This window comes from Neomonachus schauinslandi, chromosome 8 (assembly GCF_002201575.2).
Source record: "Neomonachus schauinslandi chromosome 8, ASM220157v2, whole genome shotgun sequence".
In the NCBI taxonomy this organism is placed as follows: Eukaryota; Metazoa; Chordata; class Mammalia; order Carnivora; family Phocidae; genus Neomonachus; species Neomonachus schauinslandi.
This window is the reverse complement of record NC_058410.1, coordinates 48,550,844-48,568,131: the sequence shown is the minus strand read 5'-3', so window position 1 is coordinate 48,568,131 and position 17,288 is coordinate 48,550,844.

Sequence of the window (17,288 nt, the reverse complement as noted above, 5' to 3'; positions counted from 1 at the left end):
TTGTACTTTCTACTCTTCCATTGGAGAAGTGACTGCAGCATTATATTATTTTTTAATTTATGATAGAATATTTGTTAATAGTTTTTCTCTGATTTGTGACATCATTATTTTCTGGAAAGCATTATCTATTTATTACTCTTCTTTTCCACTATTTTTTTAAATAAATATACTATTGTATTAATGCTCTGCCAGTGATATTTCTATTAATCATAATTATATGAGATGAACTTTCCTGAACCAGGGATTTTAGGTTCCAGTGAACCTGTGTAGTGTTTTGCCTCAATTGCTTCTCAACCACACCAGGCCATGATAATTTATTCTAATGATAAACCATGGTCCTCCAGATTTCCAATTAGCTGGTGCCGACAAGAGACATTGGTTCTGCATCACAGAGTGAGCACTTTCTATTTAGGAAATGTATATTTTGTTTGCTTGTTTTTGTTTCCTGTCTCTTTGGTGTGATTTCCAGAAAGAGAAAGGGGAAGATACTGAGCCTATACAATAATGTTCTAATGGAAATACTTATGGGTGATTTGGGGAGAGAGAAAATGATATCTGTGGAGTTTGATTTTTTAAAATAATTTCATTGGAGTATATGTAACAAAATAGTATGACAATAATGTGTACAACTTAATCGATATTAAATACGGAATGAGAGAACCTGGAAAACTAGCGGACATATAAAGAAGGAGATCATTAACAGAGCCCTAAAAATCTCTTGTACACTTTGTAAGTCAATATGCCCACCCCCACTACTTGATTTTAATGTTTTAATTATTTTGCATTTGAATTTATTTCTTATACATTTCTAAGTTCTTTCTTGACTTCTAATTTTACAAGCAGAAAACATTAAAATGAGTTATGCAAAACTTTAAGAACAAATTATTGTTTTTACTTTTTCTTTGTAACAAAATCATTTCAATTAAGAATAGTTATTTCTTGATAAACTGAGAAAACTCTGTGTTTGGTTGGATTGCAGGAATAAGAGACAAGGTCTCAAACGTGAACTTACAAAACACCTTAAGATTTCACAGCTGATGTGATACTATCAAATTCATTATTAGTACTAATTACACTTAGATCTACTGAAATTTATTTGTGCTATGTAATTGGGCCTTCCTCCTGGCTGACCCCATCAAACTCAAGCCTTAAAAAAAAAAAAAACACATAAATTCCATATACATGGAATAGAGGAAGATTCTCAGGGGTGCTACATGAGCATCTTTCTCGCACTGAGTTGTTTACATTTTGAAGAATGAGACTTATCCTGATATATGTGAATTTGTGTTGTAACCAATTGAGTTAACCGGGCACCCTATTTTCTGATTCTGTGACAGCAGTGCTATGGACTCAAGCTAATATTTTAGGCAACAGAAATCACAGCATGCTATTTTCCAAACCTGCTCACTTCTAGCTCTTTAAAGTAGAGATCTTCCTACTTCAAACAGGTCAGAGAAGTGGATTTTAATAACAAAATGATGAGTCTAGAAAGATCTTTTGAATACCATAGCCTTGACTCTGTTCTCTTCTCCAGCCCTTTTTTGCTTTGCCCTCTCCTTCAGTTGAGAACTCAACTTCATGAGATGGGGTTCAGGCTATATACCCTTGTTTACTGTCGTGTATATCTCAACAGACCACAGGTCGCTCTCGTATTTCTTGGAAAGAGAAGGCAGGCTTGTCTAACTGTCTGTCAAGCTGATGAACTCCCATGATTTCCCAGAGTGTAAGCTGAAAGAAAATCTCTTTGAAACAGCCCTTTCCTAGCCAAAACCAACATAATGGAGAGCATATAAACAGTTGGCTGGACTGATCCTTACAAGGATTGAAGAGAAGCAAGAGTGGCTTTCACTCAGACAAAGGAATCTGCACTCTGTATGCAAATGTCCTGGCTTCCATTTCTGGGGCTTTTCACACTTCAGGAGGTGCAACCCATAATGCACTCACACTCGCCGCAAGGCCAGAGCATGGGGCTTCATTCAGGTCATACCATAGGATTTCAATTTCACTGACTCTGCAAGACCTTTGCTTCAAAGCAAAGGCAGAACTCCAGAGCTGGATTTTTTCAGGAGCTCTTTGTTTGCATTTACCCCCTCCCTTTCTAGGCTCTCCCAAGTGGGTTTAATTCTAGCTCTACCAAAGCTTTTGGTAAACCAACTGAACATTAGGGAATCTAAAAAATATGTATTTAATTATATATTACTGTAAGCACTGTACTGAGGAATGATCATATCATCTTACAAATATGCACAATTTGAACAGTAACAAGAAAAAAACACATAAAAACATAGGGAGGCAAGAGACTGATGCCAGGTTGGATCTTTCTGTTATCAGTATTTTTATGAGTAAAAATGTGACCCAAAAGATTGTGCTCAGAATTTGTAAATTTCATTTTTCTTTTCTCCAGCACTAAATGTGTCAATGTTGAGAAGGCATCTAATTTTATTTAAATATGAATTGCAACAAAATTTACCAGCCGAATAAAATTCTGAGTCTGTCATTTGCTTTAAAGGCAGAGGTTTAAATCTCAATGATGGCATGTTTCATTTCTACCATCTGGTTGTATTTGCAAGATAAGAGCTGGATGCTACCCTTATTATGAAAGTCTATATGTTTTTCTTTAGTTTTTTGTACATGAGCATATTTGTTGCTTAATTCCAGAGATTTTGCAAATTTTTATATAAAAATTATTATATTTGCTTTTATTTAGTTATAGAAATCATGAGGTGGTCTTTATATAACAGAAAGTGTTCTACTGTTAAGGAAATATTTCATTAATCAAATGTTTCCAAGGATGCAATTGCTAGATATCATGGGGAAAAAAATCCAGATGGCTGAGAACGTGTTTAATAATGACATGTAATATTTATTATGAGGAAGAGAATTTCTCAAATATTAAATCTGTACCACCTAAATATATTGAATGTAAAACTATTAATGTTATCTTATAACTGATTAAATAAATATTTAATAAGTTTCTACCATGTGCCAGATCCTGGCATAGTACTAAAGAACTGGTGACGTGAGCCACAATATGTTTCTATTTCTCTATGTTAACATGGGATCAGTTCTTCAGATATGTTTTTCAGTGCCTTCTCTCTGCTGTTGGAATTCAAAATTACAATAATTATATTTTCATTAAAAAAATTTCTTCTTATGCCCTTTTCTGGGGGGGGGGGCTGTTTTTTCTTATTCCTTGTTTATTAAAAAAAAAAAAACACTGTATCTGTTATTTTCTTAACTTTTTCTTAAGTCATATATCTAATAATTCCATTCTCTGAAGTCCCTGGGGCTCAAATTAATTATTTGTCTTTGTAGCTATCACAAAATTAATGTATTTGTTATTTGGCCTTTTATTTTTTTCATTGTGAGCTCATGTTATTTGTGGGTAACCTGAAAACCCAAATGGATGATGCATTTTTCCCAAAGAGAAATAGTGTTTGCATTTGTTGGGAGCCAATCGGTATTACTGAATCAGGACCACAATGTACAATGAGAGTCTTGGCTTAACAATAAATCTCAGGATTACATTTTTTAATCTGAGGTAGTGCCGAGGTTAGTTGCGTCTTCTAGCACTGACTGGTATGGCCTTTGTCCCTAGTATGGCTGTGACTTCACGTTCATCCTCTGCTTTCCTTATTGTCCTTCATAATTTAAAATTTTTAAATTTAAAATCTTAATTCACTACTTCTTAGTTCTCTGTTGTACAACAGGGTAGCCACTGGCCATATGTGGCTATTAACCAGCTGATATGTGGATAGTCTGAACTAAGATGTCTCTCAAGTATGAAATATGCACTACATTTTGAAGACTTTGTCAGAGTGCAAAATCTCTTGTTAATAATTTTATATTGATTACATATTAAAATGATAGTATTTGGGATATATTGGGTTAAATAGAATACATTAAAATATAAGTTTACCCATTTATTTGTTCTTTTTAATGTAACTTATCAAATTTAAATGATGTTTGTGACACACATATTTTTACTAGAAAGCAAAGTAGCGCTATCCTTTTCAAATTTCCTACAAACTAGTTATATTTTTAAAATATTTCAAAGGATAACTTCCTAAGAAGGCTTAAGTGTTAAATAAGTACTATGGGTAGACTTTATGACGTATTTTAGAATTTGCTTTGGATAAGAAATCATTGTATTTTACAAATATAATGCATGTCCTGTTAAAATTTCAAACAATACGTATAAATTAAAAAGTCAAAAACTAAACTCTAGCCCACCTATTCAGAAATAACTCTTAAAAATACCATAGTTTTAGATCATTCAGAATTTGTCCAATTATGTACATACATACATGTTATTGACTTTAAATTAGTCTTATTCCAAAACTGAGCAAAAGAACACACCACTGTACTGGTAGCATTATTTCTGAACTAAAGTGATGACTATCTATAAAACAAACCAAAACAAATGTAAAACTATTATGGAACTGCAACTAATTATATATAAGATACTAAATACATACCTTGAGAGGTACCCTTAATTTTTGTGAATTTATATATTTAAAATCTATTATTCTGTTCAACTGTGAATTATAGGGATTTATTGTTGTTGTCAATTTTGCTTTATCTCTTTGAGGGTCATCTGCCTTTACTAGTTTCCTCACAGTCTAACCTAGAACAAATGTGGTAACTGACTTTGAATTTCCTTTAAGTGGGTAACCAAAAATTATTCAACTTTTTAGTGTTCTGAGAAATTTAAAACCTATAAGATTATCTATTAGATTCAATTCCAGTTTTGATTAACAATCCACTGGAATATACTCTTTTTAATCACTAAATAGTATATATTTTTTAAAGGCAAGACACAAGGGAAACGCAAACATGATGGGAGGGGGTAATTAATTCAAGTGAGGAAAAATAATGGCAGCTTACCATTTCATGTAGTAACTAAATACATATGGAAATAGGAGATCAGTTATTTAATTGAAACAATTACATTTTTAATCAATCTCTCATTTCTAAGGCCAATGGGTACAGAATCTAAAGAGGTGGCTGTCTTATTGTATATCTTATCAACCTATATAAACTGAGATGGCATCAAATAGTTCATAAAAATTATAATTATAGTACATAAATTCTTGTATTTATACTTGGTCCAGAAGATGGAACAGAATTATCAGTCAATAAAACTAGTTTCTAGACTTAGAGCTTTTTGGACAGTATAATAAAACACCAAGAATCATTATCTATAATAATACTCAAGGAACCATCCTCTATATCAGTGAAATGGGATGATATGTGGTGCTTCTGCCTTTGCTAAAATTTAATGTAAAAGCACATGAAGTAACACTGAAATCTTTGGGAACAAGTTGCCTTATATAATTTTTCACTGTTATAAAAACACTGTTGGTGGGAATGCAAGTTGGTACAGCCACTTTGGAAAACAGTGTGGAGGTGCCTCAAAAAATTAAAAATAGAGCTACCCTATGACCCAGCAATTGCACTCCTGGGTATTTACCCCAAAGACACAGATGTAGTGAAAAGAAGGGCATATGCACCCCAATGTTCATAGCAGCAATGTCCACAATAGTCAAACTGTGGAAAGAGCCGGGATGCCCTTCAACAGATGAATGGATAAAGAAGATGTGATCCATATATACAATGGAATATTATTCAGCCATCAAAAAGGATGAATATCCAACTTTTACATCAACATGGATGGGACTGGAAGAGATTATGCTAAGTGAAGTAAGTCAAGCGGAGAAAGTCAATTATCATATGGTTTCACTTATTTGTGGAACATAAGGAATAGCATGGAGGACATTAGGAAAAGGAAGGGAAAAATGAAGGGGGGGGAATCGGAGGGAGAGACGAACCATGAGAGACTATGAACTCTGAGAAACAAACTGAGGGGAGTGTGGAGATGTGTTAGCCTGGTGATGGTATTAAGGAGGGCACATACTGCATGGAGCACTGGGTGTTATACAAAAATAATGAATCGTGGATCACTACATCAAAAACTAATGATGTATTGTATGGTGACTAACATAACATAATAAAATAAAATTAAAAAAATACTTCTGCCTGTTCTACTTAAAAAATTTTTCTACAACCATTATTTTTTTCTTATTATTATACTCATGCACTCTGATGGATTAGTTTTAAGTCTAAGAACTACTCTAAGAACAACATATGTGAGAAGATGTATTTTATATTTCTAACTCCTTATTTGTAAAATAAGACATAGAAATGGTAGATTTATTTGCAAATTAATTATAAAAAGTTGCTTGTAAAATTTATAAAATCCTCTTGACAATTTACCATCATTATGATATAATCATTTCTAAGCATTTTCATTGATTTAAATGATAATAGCAGTGAAAATTTTAAGTACCTATTTTTCTCCACTGCTCATTGAAGAGAAAAATACTTCTGTAGAGTAGAACCAATAGTAAAGCTTTGCAGTGCTTACATAATTTACTGGAAGCTTTCAATAATGATTAGTTATAGCTGGTAGACATAAATAATTTCAGGCCTATAACAGTAGATGTTAGGTGCCTCTGGATTAGGTTTTAAGGTTTCATTTTCATCTATTATCTTGGGGAAAATGGTAGACTGATTACAGTCTTCTGCTTAATTTCTATTGAACTAATTATCTTTGTCATCAATATTTATTCATATATTTAGAAAATATTTATTGAACTCCTTCTATGTGTCTGCCTGGGTTTTAGGAACCAAGAACATAGTAAGCATAAGACAAATTTCTATCTTGTGGCAATTACATTCTTGCAATCCTCATAGTTTACATAGTTTAAATAATGCTATCTTCTTTTTTTTTTCAATTGTGGTAGTCAAATAATAAATACATGGAGAGATAACTAACACTAAAATATCAAAAAGTGATCATTGATCTGATGGATAATTATTCAGGGTAGTGGAACAGAAGTAAGCCAGTGTGGCTAGATTGGAGTGAGGGTGGCCAACAGCGGTCAGAGAGGACATGAGAGGTAGACTAGAGTCAGGATCTATAATGATCTAGGACATGGAAAGAAATGTGAATTTTGTTCTATTGGAATAGGAAATCACTGGAGGGCAATGATGACGGGAATGTAAACATTTTTGTGTTGTTTAGAATCTAACTCTGAGAGCCAATTTGTATAAAATGAACCCTAATTGCATAATAAGCCACAAATCATGTTTCTCCAGATCATGAAAAAAGTGACATGATTTGAGTTACATCTTATAAATACTCTTCTGGTGCATCTTGACTAGAAGAGTTAGGGTTAAGAGAGAAAGGACACAAATTAATTTAAGCTTGGATTTAAGGTGGTAGTGAAGAAATGATAAAGAGCAAATGTAGAATATATTTTGAAGAGATTAGCTTACATGTGAGTTGCACATGTGCGCATCATATGTATGGATACATGTGAGGTGTAAAGGAAGAAGGATTAGTTAAAGATATCTGGAGGTTTCTGGCCTGGAGTGGCTGAGTGCATGGTGGTGCCATTTATTGAGAAGGGAATGACTGGAGGAAAAGCAAGTTTGGGATTATCAATACTATCATAATATGATAGTTGTGTGTGTAGGCCCACCAAGTAAAGTCGTGCTGATTGTCATGGCTGGAACCAAAATGAAGTGAGTGTGGCACTTAACTTAGGTGCAAAATTTAAGGGGATGCCCAAAATCCCAGTCATCAAGATGAATAATATTTTAGTGTAATATTTTAAAAATATTTTTAAAATAAAAATTAATGCAAAAATTAATCATGAACAAAACTTTAAAAATTTAAATAAATCAGTAAGAGGGCTATGCAGTCATACCAGTCTGAAGCAAAAAGGAAAATGTGTGTACTTGAATTTTTAAAATATTGCACCAAAATATTAATATTTTAATTTTTCAATATTAAACATTATTTAATATTTAACTGCATCATTCACATCACCTTAATCTTGGCCCTATAGATTATACACTGCACAAATACAAAGGGCACCATTTCATTTTGGTGTGTGTGAATGGTACTCTAGGAGCTGGGTGGTACACAATCTCCATGGGACTTCATGGTGGCCCTGTGTGTACAGTAAAACCTCCCTGAAACAAAATTGGCATTAAGATATTTCGTCTTTTGTATCTATATTGTATATTTTGCATGATTTTAAATAAAATAAGAGTGCAGATCATCACTATCAGTCTTCTCATATGAAATATATATCACTAATATATTTATACCAATATACATACATGCACCCACATAGCTCTACTTATTGATCTCTAACTCTGTATTACGCAGTGTGCCAAATATTTTATGTATATTTAATCTGTATGGCAACATTCTAAAATGGATGTTTTTCTCTTCACCGATGAGGAAGCTGAGACTTGGTGAACATTGTCCCTTGACCAAGGTCTCATAATTAATGAGTGACAGAAATGAGATATCCAGTCAAATACGTCTGAATCTAAATCTGTGCTTCAAACTCCCAAAGAGCTTTGAAATGTTCTTCAATTTCTTCTCTAAGACACCGAAGAAAAATTAACCCAAATAACAATCAAAGTGTTTTATATCAATTTTGCATCTGTGGATGTGAACTAAAAAAAAAAACACTTAAATAATCAAGGGATTTTATAATTTCACATATAAAAGAAAATTATCCATCATGCAAATGATGTTTCAAAGACTATTTAATAATGTAACCAGAAAAGTCTAAACTTCCATAAATGTATATGTAACCCATATGTTAACCTTGGTGCTCAATAATCATAAGCATTGAGAAAAAACAAACTAGCATATTTTATGCATAATAAATAGTGTGTTTTTATAAAATAAATGTACACAAATCAGTGGTCTTCACTTATATAAGAAGTAACAAAGGAAATAATAAAAAGGAAATTTCCATGAAGTGACATGGAATCTACTTAAGATTGTACAAGCCCACCATGGGTGAATCCATGAATTATACTGAGCAATACAAAAGAACACTTGAATTGGAGATACTCATTAGGTCTTAAACAACAATCTTTAGTATCACAGAGCCAAATTCCTGATTTTAGCCAAATTCTTGATTTTAATGGAGTAATTCAACTCTATCACAATTCAATAATTGAGAAATATGTCAAGAGATTTTATAATTTAATCAGGAATAAAAAATTATGAGATTAGGCAATAAAGTCCTAGATAAAACATGATAAGGGTCATGCAATCACATATTAAGTTGCATAATCTCTAAAATGTTTATTTTATTTTATTTTTAAAGATTTATTTCTTTATTTGAGAGAGAGAGAGAGCATGCACGGTGGGGTGGGGAGGGGTAGAGGGAAAGAGTCTCAAGCAGACTCTACGCTGAGCAAGGAGCCTGAAGCAGGGCTCAATTTCAGGACCCTAAGATCATGACCTGAGCTGAAATTGAGAGTTGGATGCTTACCCGACTGTGTCACCCAGGCGTCCCCTGGTTTTTGTGCATAATCTCTCAATTTTTTAAAATTTCAAAATGTTACATAAATGGAATTGTGTAGTATGTAATCTTTTGGGATTAGCTTTTTTACTCAGCATATTTCCCTGAAGATTCACAAGAGTGCAATTACTAGGTCATATGATAACTACATGTTTCACAGAGTGGCTGTACCATTTTACATTCTCTCCAGCAATGAATAAGTGATGCAGATTCTCTGCATCGTCACCTGCATTTTGGAAATGGGAAACATAATCGTGCTTGACAGAGGTTAGGGACAGGAGTGGGGTAGGGAGGTAGAAAGAGAGGTATGGATATAAAAGGGAAACATAAGGAATATTTGTAGTGATAGAATTGTTCTTTTTCTTGGCTGTGATGATGGATACATATGATAACATTGTAAATACACACAGAGAGATATACTAATGAATACAAGTAAAACTGAGGAAATCTGAGTAAGATTCATGGATTGTAAACATATCAATATCCTGGGTATGATAATGGACTATAGATTTGCAAAATGTTATTATTAGAGAAAACTGAGAAAATCATACATGGGATCTTGCTGTATAATTTCATACATATGGAACTGTAATTACATCAAGGAGTTTTCAATATGAAGTGCATTATAAAACTATATTTATTAAAGAAGTATGGTGTTGGGGTGCCTGGGTGGTTCAGTCAGTTAAGTGTATGCCTTTGGCTCATGTCATGATCCCAGGATCCTGGAATCAAGCCTGCATCAGGCTCCCTGCTCAGCGGGGAGCCTATTTCTCCCTCTCCTGCTCCCCCTGCTTGTGCTCTCTTTCACTCTCTCTCTCTGTCAAATAAATAAATAAAATCTTAAAAACAAAACAAAACAAAAGTATGGTGTTATTGCAGGCGTAGGCATAGAAAAATGGGCAGAGTCTGAATGTAGTATATAGTGAAATTTATATTTCAAATTACTGAGGAATATCCAGTAAAACAAGATACCCACTTGAGAAGAGCCAATCTGTAATACAGATAGTCATATCCCTACATTATGCATTATAAATTTGTTTAATTAGAATAAATTCCTTATGGATTTATTATTTATGTATTAAAGATATAAAATATGTATTAAACACTAAAATACACAAATAAATTTTATGTATTTTTATAATTACAGGGTGTGGAATGACTTCCTTATCATGACACCAAAGCAAGATATCAGAAAGCAAAAACTACACTTGTTTTTAAATATAAAGATTTGTCATTCAAATATTAAAAAAAAAAAACAATAAGGAGATAAATACATCAATAAAAAAAATAACACAAGAATTCACTGGGTACCATTTTCACTATCCATTAGTGGAATGGAAAATATCCATTTTCACTAGTGATCAGAAAAACATAAATTAAAACAATGGGATCCCATTTTTACTATTATACAACAGATACAGATTTTATCATCTCTAGTTTTGAAAAGCCTTTGGAAAAAAGGGGCAGACACTTCATTGATTTCAAAACTAGATAATAATGCTAAATATATACACAAAGGAAATTCTATCAGATATGGAGGAATTTGTTTGAAAGATAAGAGGAATCAGCATATACTTCTATTTTCTGAGAGCACTGACATATTAAGTGAGTTTGTATAGAGAAATGTTGGTAAATTACTCCATAATTCCCTAATTTAAAGTGGCACGAGGTGAAAGCATTTAGAAACCACTTGAGATTCTGGCACTACTACACTCATATTTCTTTTCTTGACTTCAAAGACCTACGGTATTTAAAGCAATGGTGTACTTCATTTCCATCTCTCTACCTCTCTCTCTCTCTACCTCACTCTCTGTCTCTGTCTATATTTCCTTTAATTTCCTGAAAAGTTCAAAGAAGTTGTTATCCAAACTTTTCTTCTCTGTCTTGGGGTACACAATCAAAATATCTTCTTTCCTCATTTATCTTTTGCATGCTTTATGTATTTTTTTTTTGACAAAAATTTACACAAGTCTCTCATTTAATGCCATTATTTTTCTGTTTATCTTTGAATGGATTCAAATCTACCCAGGCATGCTATGTGTCAAAAGTTAATACTAAAGGAGTCTTCCTGGGTGACTGGTGAATCTTTATCTGCAGTGCTACAGTAATTACAGGAGAACAAAGATAGAAATACCACAGACTTCTTATCAAAAACTGTGCAAGCCAGAAGTCAATGGAGTGACATCTTGAAAGTGAGAGAAGAAAAAAAAGAAAACAAAACTGAAGCCAGAATTCTATAACCAAAGAAAATATCTACCAAAACGGAGAGAAAATAAATCATTTTATAGGCAAACACATAGAATTTAGACAAAGACAAAATTATTACTAGCATAACTATAAGAAATTTTAAACTAAATTCTTTAGGCAGAAGCAACATATCAGATAGAAACAAGTATAAACAAAGAAGTGAGGATCTCTGGAAATGGCTAAAATGAAGGTAATTATAATAGACATTTATTATTATTTACTTACTCTAAAACTTGTCTATCTAAAACAAAAAAATAGTAGCAATATATTTTGGGTTTATACCATATGTAAAAGTAAACTCTATGGTAACAGAACACACAAGATGGGAGGGAAGAATGGACACTAGACTATTGCTAGGTTCTTACTCTCCATCTGAAGTGGTATGGTATTTGAAGCTGTTTCAGAGCTGGGTCATTTGGGTTCATTCAGAAATTTAAGAGAAGTAGATGGAACTGGGATGCTTAGCGTTGTAAATGTCAGCAATTATACTCTACTAGGAGTATTTCTCTCACAACTAAGCTACAATCATTCATTTTGAAAAAACATAATGTTACTCTTGTTTGTTGTGCCAAAGAATACTAAATTTCATAAATAATAGTAAATCATCTTTAGAAGAAGTTTAAATTTAGGTTTGTAATCAAACTTTAAAATTTTAATCCATCATTTCCCATGTCTTCTAAGCAAATTTCCAAAGTTTTGGAGAGGAAATAAGTCAGCAAAATTTTACCAGGAAAGTAATAAAAAATCTGTTACAATATATAATGAAAACAGTCCCCCTACATCAAAATAAAAAGCTTTTGCACAGCAAAGGAAATCATCAACAAAATTAAAAAATAACCTACGGAATGGGAAAAGATATTTGCAAATGACATAGCTGGTAAGAGGTTAATATCCAAAATATATACAGAACTTATACAACTTAACACCAAAAAAATCCCCTCAATTAATCCAATTAAAATGGGCAGAGGTTCTGAACATTTTTCCAAAAAAAGCATACAGATTACAACAGACACATGAAAAGATGCTCAGCATCACTAATTATCAGGGAAATGTAAATCAAAACCACAATGAGATAGCACCTCATATTTATCAGAATGGCTAGAATCAAAAAGAAATAATAGTTTTGATGAGCATCTGAAGAAAAAGAACCCTGTTGCTCTGCTGGTGGGAATGCAAATTGGCACAACCACTGTGGAAAACAGTATGGAGGTTCCTCAAAAAATTAAAAATAGAATTACCAGATCATCCAGTAATTCCACCACTAGGTATTTACCCAAGGAAAATGAAAACACTAATTTGAAAAGATATATGCACCCCTTTATTTATTGCACCTTTATTTACAATAGCCAAGATATGACAGCTACCCAAGTGTCCATCAATAGATGAATGAATAAAGAAGATATATAGAGGGCTTTCTCATTTTGCCTCCAGCAAAGAGATGATAAGCCTTGCCTACTCTTTAAAAAAAAAAAGAAGATATAGATGATAGAGAGAGAGAGAGAGAGATGATAGATGATAGATAGGTAGATGATAGATGAATGATAGATAGATACACACACACACACAAAATGGAATATTACTCAGCATAAAAAAGAATGAGATCTTGCTATTTGTGACAACCTGGATGTACCTAAAAGGTATTATGCTAAGTGGAGTAATTTAGACAGACAAATACCATATGATTTCACTTATATGTGGAATCGAAAGAACAGAACAAATGCACAAACAAAAAGAAGATATAGACCCCAAAATGCAGAAAACTGAGAGTTGCCAGAGGGGACAGGGTGGGGAAAGGGGCAAAATGTATAAAGGAGAATGGAAGATATAGGCTTCCAGTTATGGAAGGAACAAGTCATGGGAATAAAAGATACAGCATAGGAAATATAGTCAATGATATTGTAATAGTGTTGTATGGTGACAGATGGTAATTAAACTTGTGGTGAGCATAGCATAATGTATAAAGTTGTCAAATCACTATATAGTACACCTGAAACTAATGTAGCATTGTGTGCCAACTATACTTCAATAAAAGTAAAATAAAATGTACATTCTAAACCTTAGTATAACTTTTTAAAAGATGTATAAATAATACATTGATGAGAATGTATAGCAGCTTTATCCTTCGTAGCCAAATATTACAAAAAAACTAATGTCTTTTAACCAGTGAATGAATAAACAAACTACATCCATACAATGGAATACATGAGATACTACTTAGCAATAAAAAGGAATGTCTACTATTGCAGTGGTTAAACTTCCATAAATATTTCAAGCATTAAAATTCACTCCCTTCAAAAAGGCTCTAACTTTCACGTATCTACTAAAACCAAGAAACTATTCTTAACACCATCTTACCTTTATTATATTTCTCTTAGGAAGATACAAATATTTGTTTGGGTTTCTTTGTATGAACATATTTTTGTAGAGTTTGATATATAATTTTGTTTTGATTTATAAATGTTATAATACAGTTATATATATATGTATATAGGATTCATATTAATATATGTATATAGGATTCATGTATATAGTCCCAATCTTATTATCAATATGGCTAACTAGAAAAAGGAAATAAAATAGAGACTAAAGAATAGTAATTTTGATAGTAGAAAAATCTTTAAGATATTAAGAATAAAATCATTAAGATTAAAGTTTCTTTAAAATATGAATATCCAGAAATCTTAAAGAATATTTAAAATTATAAATATAATCACTTTATTCATAGATGGAGAAACTGAGTTTATCCAGATGGTGTGAGAATGACCCCTAGAATACAGTCCTTTTGACTCCTAAATCAAAACAATATTTTTTTTCAGTACATCTTGCAGAAAAAAAGCAGAAATCCCCAAAAAGTTAATTGTAACTTATATGTTAAATAAGACCACTAGAGGAAAAATTAGAAAGGAGAACTGCAAAGTTGAAAAAGATACAAACAAGTTAGTACGGTAAATTCTATATGTCCTTAAAATGATTTGTCAGTTTTACCAGTTCAAGGAAAAATAAATTTGGGACCAAATTGACAAACTTGCTTCATAACTATATACTACAGATCTACCCACTTAGAATGTCTTTAAATGAACAAATGAATCTTGAATGACAATTCAACATTGGCCATTGATTGACTTGGAAGTTTCAGAGACAATGCCAGTTTGTGCTGAGACACAGCCTGAGGCAATAGGCAAAATCAACATCACTGATTGGCCTTTATTTGAAATTGTGATGTGATTTTCATTTTTACAAATATTACAGAATAAATTATGTACCTTCATTACTGAGTTTTTCAGTACCTCCCTACACTTTAGGTTCCAAGACAAGTTCCTCCATCTCCCTGGCCATGAGGGATGATCCCAAATATTTTCACTATTAAAATCCTTGCTCTGTGTGGTATTTTAATTGGAAAAAAAAAAGCAAAACAAAAAGTCAATATGCGATGAATGAGATTCCACATCACATTTACTTTATACTCAGTTAATCATAGAAATCTTTGCATACTAGAACTACAGTGGTTAGAAAGCATTTGAGATATAAGCTTTTGTTTTATTATGAAAGAACAGAACATTTCTTCCCATGACTAACATAAGGGAAAAAGGGCAATTAGCAGTTTAGAGTTATGTATTTCCCTATTTCTAGAGAATAGAGGTCATTGGCTGAAAATGCAGCAGAACAGAATCTTTACTTCTCCCCCTAACCCCTGCCCCTGCTACTAATGCCCCTGGGAGAAAGATGCTGGAAGACTGCCAATCCAGTCAATTTTTCATTTTCCAAGGGCCATTGTGGAGAGAATCCATCAGCAATACAGGAGACACAGGCCTCAACCACGTGAGGAGAGCACAGTGTGAGAAAAACTCATGCACAGAGAGCAAAGATCCTCTCATAGTCCCTTAACTGGATCTATTTTATAAAATGTATCAACATTTATTTTAAAATACAGTTCTGAGAATACATATTTGTCTTCCTTGATAAAGTGTATGATACTTCTTTGTATCATCTACAGCACTGTGATTGAGTGGTTAAGTTTTGAATAAATATTGTTTAATTGAGAATGATTTAACAAAGGAATTCTTCTAATCTATCCTAAACTCTGAACAGATATTTTAGAAAAACATTTTCAAAGGAAAGTATGATACAATACATCCTAACTGATCCCAATTTAATACACAGTTAACTTAGCCATTAGCTCAAGAAGAATCTAAGTATATCTAAATCAGAACTGATATCTGGAACATTCTACCGAATAAAAGAAGCCATTCAATTACGTGTTCACGTGTACCAAGTTAGGTCTGCTTCTCTATTTTGATTTGGAAGAGCAGAGAAAGAAAAACAGGGTGGGGCATATATTCCAGTAGAGGTTTATCATTCTAAACAAAGAGTGAATGCTAGAGAAAGAGAGAGAAGAAAGAATTAGCCACCTTGACAAATTCCAGGACAAAGCTCCTTGAAACTGTGAAAAATATTATCACTTAATTATATCTACTTGGTGGGAATACTTACGAAGTTGGAAACAGGTTTCTGAACAGGAGATCTTTAATTAAGTCCAATATTAGATGGAAAGTTATCATTAATTCAATCATGAATAAAAGGAAATATTCAAAATGGAGCTTTTATCAGTAAAATACTCTAATTACAATGAACAAATATATTCTTCAAGTAAATATTGCCAAAGATATGACTGCTGACTTCCACATATTGTCAAATTCATTTTCAATCATTGGCAAAATTTTAGTTGACTTTAATACTATTTGTTTTCATTTGTTTCTTAATTATCCTTTTCTATTTAGTTTGCTTATTTTTATAATATGTATTCAAAATTGTTCCCTTTACCACATTGTTTGTTCTTTAAAGTTCCTTTGCTAGTTTTTTTTTTCCTATAGTTACATCCTAGTTAACCCCACTGGTTTCTATCCTTTGTTTACAATTTTACAACACAAATTTAATTCCAGTTTCTCCCACAGGGTCAAAAATGTTCCCCTTTTCCTAAAGTATTATTTCCGGGCATACTTAAGTTCCATTCCCTTAGGGCTCCTCTTGTCTTACTCAAACTTTTCCCACATTCATAAATGAACCAACTGTATTATCTCAGAAAGGTTGAATAGTTGCACCAATCATTTTAAAATACTTGTTCCTGGGGCGCCTGGGTGGCTCAGTCTTTAAGCGTCTGCCTTCGGCTAAGGCCATGATCCCGGGGTCCTGTGATTGAGCCCCCGCATCCGGCTCCCCACTCAGCGGGAAGCCTGCTTCTCCCTCTCCCACTGCCCTTGCTTGTGTTCCCTCTCTCGCTGTCTCTCTCTCTGTCAATAAATAAATTAAAAAAATAATAAAGGTGGAAGGTTAGGCAGAGGCTAGCCTTCTGGGAAAAAAAAAAATATATATATATATAAAAAATATTTGTTCCCAATTTGGCTCTTATTATTCCAAACATTTGAATACTTTTATTAAATTCATTAGGACAGAAGTGTCAGTCTTCACAATAAAATCTACTAACATGGAAAATAAAAACACAAGAATGTCTTGTGTTGAGTATGTGATAACCCTTTCTAGCCTGGGAGGTTTTGTGACAAAAGACCTTCTGCTTATTAACTATCTAGAACTGATGTACTAGAACATGGTAAAATATTTTGAAAAAAACGTTTACTCATTTGA